Consider the following 6,300-nt stretch of genomic DNA (forward strand, 5'->3'; position numbering starts at 1 on the left):
CAACTTAGGGAAACAATTCTAAGAGGCTGGAGCGGGAGGAATCTGGGATGACTTCTAAGCTTGGCTTAGGTGACTAAAAGAATGAATCATTAAATGAGCTTGAGAAATGGGAGGAGGACTAGGAGTGGGAGCAACAGAGGCTGCACTGAATCCACTGGCCCTTGAGAAACCCAGAAGAGAGTGTCCTATGGACTACAATTCTCAAAGCATGTTTGTTAAATCAGTAATGTCACCATAACCTGGGAACTTCCAGGAAATGAAAAGTCTTGCCTCATCTATATCTTTCTGTTATGGTTTGGATGTTGAATGCTTCAAAATGGCCCATGTGCTAAAAGGCTGGTCACCAGTCTAGGAGGTGGATGGACCTTTTAGAGATGAGCATATCAAGAGGAAGTTAGGTCATGGCTGAGTGTGCTTAAAGGTCATATTGGGACCCTGGCCCCTTCCGTTCCTTCTCATTTCCTGGACACTATGAAGTCAGCAGCTTCTTTGCCCCATGCTCCCACCATGAGGATGGTCCCACCAAAGCAACTTCTGCAGCTTTAAGCCCAAATAAACCTTTCACCTCATAATATGTGATTTGTCATGTACTTTGTAACAGCTATGGGAAGCTAACAGCACAAGCTAACAACACATCATTGAATCAGAATTTCTACTCTAGTTCAGCAGTTCTCTGGGGGATTCTGATGTGTACTAAAACCCGATGGTGCCAGGGCAGGGGAGATTTTTTCCCAAGATACTTGGGGAAAAAACTGCATTATTCTACACAAGGCCTTTTCTCAGGCCTCCATTTCCTCAACTATAAATCAAGGACACATAGCTATCAGACCCCTAGGCAGTCACTAAACCTTGCTGGTTCAGAGTACCCACTCTTAAATATCCATCTCCTTCTGTAGTAACAGAACCTTGATTTTTAATAGAGTACTTGGGAACTCTGAACAAAGACCATACTTTCCAACTTCTTTTACCAGTAGGTATGGCCATGTGGCCCAATTGTGGCAGATAGGAGGAGAATGGAGGTGATGCCTCTTGTTAGGTTCCTGGCAGGCTCTTAAAATGGCAACACAGCTCCCAACATTCTAAAATGTCAGGTTCAAACTTAGCCCTGGGCAAGTCCCTCTGCTTATTGGGAGACCAACCAATCCTGAACTAAACTGCCCAGGCTACATCATGGAAAGTTACCCAACCATCTAACTGCCTATAAAAGATGTCTGACTTTCCCTGCTTGCTGCTGTTTTTTCTCTGCCACGAAAGAACCCAAGTCACCCGTGTGATGCACATCAGAGTTTGCAAGGCTCAAGTTCACTCATCTTTGCAAGATGAGGTATTTCAAGGGGGTTATGTCCATGGATTGGACCTTTCCAAACCAGTCTTCAATAACAGTGCATTGGAGGACCTGGCTATACCACTCCTCATCCAACTGACTTATTAACTAGGGCACTATGTTAATGACAGCATCTCAATAGGGAAGACAGGAAGAAGAGGCAGAGGTCGAACAGGTTGTAAAACAACAGGCAAAAGAAGAAAACATACCTGAGCAATTAGTGATTTAAAATGGTGCTTTCTAAGCTAACACGTACACTTTCCACTATAGAATCTGTGTGAAGATCAGAAGTAGAGTTTGATAAAAGACCTGCTCTTGGGACTGGTTTTGTTTCTGTTCAGCTCACTTTGTGGTAGTGTCTGGGTACTTTTGGAAATGAGCATATTCCAAAAGTCATTCCAGCCTCCTTTCTTCCCTTGCTTTCATGGAAGTTGCCTTTGAATATTATTTTTATATTCATTAAAATGCATTTTGTCACTTTATTAGTGTGCTTATTAATGTTGCTAGCAAAGTAACTGCTGAGTATTAATTTCCTGTGGAATCAGATCATATATGTGTCTAGACTTACCTTATTATAGCTCACTAAATCCAGTATTAAAAACAACCTATCCTTCAATTCAATTACAGAAAGTTCCTGGACCACTAACTCTAAAAGGATCAACTGCTTTAAATATTTCTGCATGTGTAAACATGTGCTTATGTCACTTATAGTATTATCTGGTGGCTTTTTCTGCAAGGGTACAACATTTTACAATATGTCTTTATGTCTTATAGAAATGGACTGTACCCGGGATATGCATGGTACAATTCCCATGGGACTCATTCACATACTAGTCTATAGTGCCTTATGGAATTGCACAGTGTACAACACTGGCAGCCTTGGGTGGTGGCTATGATTGCTAACATCATTAGATATGCCCCTGGGTAGCTTGGAGGGTGGACTGTTATGAAATGGTTGACAATGTATGCTTCAAAAGCAGTGGTGAGGATATTAGAGCTCTAATGGGGCAATGTTCACCCTGTTTGATTATGGGGTGAGATGTATGTCATCTGCCAAGATCTAGAAGAGGCTGGTGACGGCTTCCTGGAAGATTCCAGGTTTGGGGTATGGTCGACTTCAAGACTCAGAGAGGCTGGGCAGCAGCTAGCAGGGTACAGGTATTCTCTAGCCTATAGCTTCTCTGAAGGTTTATCTGTATGCTGGACAGAAGAGAGCTTGGTAAAATTTATTTTTGAACCTAGTAGCACCTTTGGACAAAGTTTGCTTTCCCTACCACTTTCAAGCTCCCTGGTGAGCCCACTTCCTCGGAAGGGTTCTTTTCTGCCAACTGAGTAGTCTAGCAGGCTCTTAGGTGCAAGCATAGATTCCTTTAAAGATCCTAAATGTAACTATTGAACTGGTGTCATGTTGTCATGGTTACCACAGGATAGTTTCTGAGGCCAGAATGTTTTCAAGGAGGGCAGGCTTGGGTTGACTATCCCAGGCTTCTAAGTAGCAAACAGACCCAAGAGAATTGTTTCTCCCCTCCTTCTCCCCTGCTCAAGGCGCCTAACCAAGAGCCAGGCTCTTGATGACTCCAATATCTTCAGTGATCATCCTAGTTTCAACCCAGACCAAACCTATGGCATGCACTTGATGCAGCCTTAAAATATCAGAAAGCACTGATGGTCGATCTGGGCATGTCTCATTCATCCTCCAAACCAAGACAAGTCCCTGGATCCTTGGTGCATGCAACTTCTTCTGGCAAAATGTGCAGAAGTAACTCTCAGCATTTAATATGTTAATAAGGAACTGGCAGTTTTTGAACACTGCCCTTAAGTATGGCACTTACAGAGATCTCATGTAATTGACTAAGCTAGCAAGGGGACTAATCTAGTAAGGGAAGACAGTCCATATTTTATCTATGGGGAAGGCAGGACTTGTAGAGGTGATGCCTAGGGTCAAATGAGGAGGAAGTAGCAGGGCTGGGATTCAAACTCAAGACTGTTTGGTTCTAAAGACAGACCAGTTTCCTCTAAGCCATGGCTGCCATTTTAGACACCGAGAAGACCTGTTAGCCCCAACAGACCATTAACCATCTACTGGACACAGAACATCCATCCATTCATTCATTAAACATGTCTTGAGTCTGTTCTGTGCCAGATCCTCTGCTGATCCCTGGCAACATAAAGACAAATTACACGTAGTTTCTGTCGCCAAGAAACGAACCCACTGACAGCCAGCAGTAATTTAAAAAGAGGAATCTACAAAACTGGAGAGAGGGGAAGTTAGGAAAATCATTATGGAGGAAGTGACACCTGCATGAACCAGCTGTCTCAAGGCAGGAGGAGGCAGAGACAACAGAGTAAGACCCATTAATACCTAAACTCAAAGAACTCACAGAACCCCAGAGATAATTATAATAGTATACACAGTGAAAGAGAATAAAATCCCCGAATAAGAGCCCATACAGGTAGGCCACACGAAAATGTTGGAGAATTGAAAGACCAGTACAAAAGGTAGGGACATGAAGGAAGACTAAAGAAATGAAGAGGATTATAAGATTATTTAAAATCCCCCCATTTTGTCCAAGTTACTTAGGGCTCTATCATGGTCTTATTTTTCTTTATTTTTAATTTCCTGCTGAAAGAAAACACTTATTCAAAACACCTCTAAAGCTTGTGCTGTCTATAGACATACCATCCTGAACACACCTGATCTTGGAAGCTAAGCAGGGTTGGGCCTGGTTAATACTTGAACGGGAGACCACCTGGAAGCACAGCGTGCTGTAAGGCTTTAAATAAATAAATAAATCAGCTTGTGCTGGTGGCACCTCATTACTCCAGGCCCAGGTGGCGTGCACAGTGGCAGGACTGTACAAAGATGAACAAGACAGGGCAACCTTAAGTAAAGAGCAAATAACCAATACAGTGAAACTTTTGAGATGTGAGCTCCAAACTAAACGGCATAAGAAACTAAATAATTAATTCAGATTTGAAAATAGGGGCTGTCGGGGAAGACTTCACTGTTACTGGTTTATCCATCAATTCATTTGCTGATGCCTTCTATCTACAATACCAACTCTTCAGAGCCAACACAGGTCTAGACACAGAATAGCAATATGTGATATACAAGTATGAGAAGTGCTTAGGGCCATGGACGCTTGTAAAAGATTTCAGAAGCGTTGGTAGTTTTGGGACTGCTTTCTAAAATTAAATAGGAGTTTGTCCAGTGAAAATGGCAGTCATGGAAGGAGGTACGGAGAGCAACATTTGGAGAGAGACAAAGCGTTACGACATACAGTCCAGAGGATGAAAACGCCTGAACTAAGGAGTTTGGCCTTTAGCCTCCAGGTAACGGGCTGCCATAAAAAAAAGGCCCGTGATTGGATTTTCTTAAGAAATGTCCTTCCGTTCTGTTTGGACGGTGGGGTAAGAGAAGTGAGGTGGTGGCTCATGGACGCCCACAGCAGCTGCATCTCGAAGGTAGGATGGGGGAGTGGGAGGTGCGGGTGTTGGAATAGAGGGTGAAGGGAATCCCTTCTGAGATGCACATTCTGGATAAGGACCTACGCAGGTCTAGGCACCGCACAGCAGCTGGGAAAACCCCCCTCCCCCTCCATCCCTCTGGGGCGGAGCTAGGGCCGAGCACGTGACGCCTAGAGCACCCACCTTTACTCAGGGCAGTCCACTCCTTATCCTTGGTTTCACGGATTGCCACCTCGACGACCCCCCCCCAACGCCTTGCCTCAGCGTTTCAGTGTGCAAGGAACCCACTCTCTTTCAAACGTCTCTAGTGGGCTTTCTGAGAAGCCTACTTGGCGAACACAAACCTCGAAGGAGCCTTTGCCCATAAAAAAGATGGCGGCACTCCGCTCTTTCTGGATGTGCGAATCCGGCCGGCTTCGCTGGGAGCAGGCGGAAGGGGCGGTTCTGAGGGGGGTCGGGAGCCCTACTTGGGAGGGGCCCTGCTCCTGGGAGGCGTGGCCTACCCAAAATTGTAGCATCGGATTGGTCTTCTGGCCTGTGGGGCGGGGAGCCTCCACAGCTCCCCGCCCCTCCCTCCTCGAACCGGAAGTGTCTCTCGGTCTTTCCAGCTGGTTGTCATTTCACTCGGCTCGTTCCTCAGGAGAAGGACTTAGCCGCGGCTGCGGGACCCGGGCACCGGAGGCAGCGGCGGCGGCGGCGGCGACAGCGGCGACAGCACAGGAGGAAGAGGAGGAAGGGAAGGAGAAAAAGAGCCAGGCGGAGTCCGCAACGACGACAGCTGGGACTGCGGGACCGGGGAACAGAGGCAGCGGCGGCGGCCCAGCAACCGTGAGGAGAAACAAAAGCCTCCTAAATTCTAGTTTCTAAATAGTCTGGGGGGGGCGGTGGGAAGAGAGCGCGAGCCAGAGGGGAGGCCTTTCTCCTTTAGAGTAACTACGGTAGCGGGGTTTTCCTTTTTTTCCATCCCGGTTCCCCCTCCCCCCTGCGGAGAATCGAACTGAGAACTGAACAAACCGCCCCTGGGTCCCATGAGGGAAAAAAACCCCGGAGCCGCCGAGAGGGGAAGAGGCAGAAACCGCAGGACCTTCCAGGTCGCCCCCTTGCTCCTTGCACCCCCGGGCGGCCCGCTCGCCCTCCAGTCTCGCTAATCCCTCCTGATCGCGACACCCCTCAGAGGGAGAAACGGGTGTTTCCAACCCCTTTCATGGGGGAAAGGAGGCCGAGGGGAGCCCAAGAACAGCCACCGCAGCAAGATCTGCACTCGGAGCCCCAGAGGCCCAAACTGCACCCTACAAAAGACCAGAAGCAGAACCAGGAACAGCAGAAAGCTCCCTGCAATCATCTTTCCATTAGCAAATGCTGATCTCTTCTCCGGTAACCAGTAATTCACCTCCCGCCCCAGATAACCTAATATAATCTATCTATATATAAATATATAATATATAATGTTCTTAAATTATTCCTGATTTTTTTAACCAAGCTGCCAAGAAAAGAACGTATTCTCCCCG

The 6,300-nt window shown here is 46.6% G+C and overlaps 1 long non-coding RNA gene across 1 annotated transcript in view; it reads right to left on the reverse strand.

Annotated features, from left to right (window-relative positions):
* The window catches only part of LOC115067301, a 19,844-nt gene extending 14,639 nt beyond the window's left edge, over positions 1 to 5,205 (reverse strand). Inside the window, exon 1 of the long non-coding RNA XR_003846730.1 lies at positions 4,976 to 5,205. This is a non-coding gene — a long non-coding RNA (uncharacterized LOC115067301). The remainder of the gene's footprint in view (positions 1 to 4,975) is intronic.
* Positions 5,206 to 6,300: the final 1,095 nt, after the last annotated feature.

The sequence above is a fragment of the Nannospalax galili genome, unplaced genomic scaffold, assembly GCF_000622305.1.
Source record: "Nannospalax galili isolate Female #2095 unplaced genomic scaffold, S.galili_v1.0 scaffold104, whole genome shotgun sequence".
Classification (NCBI taxonomy): Eukaryota; Metazoa; Chordata; class Mammalia; order Rodentia; family Spalacidae; genus Nannospalax; species Nannospalax galili.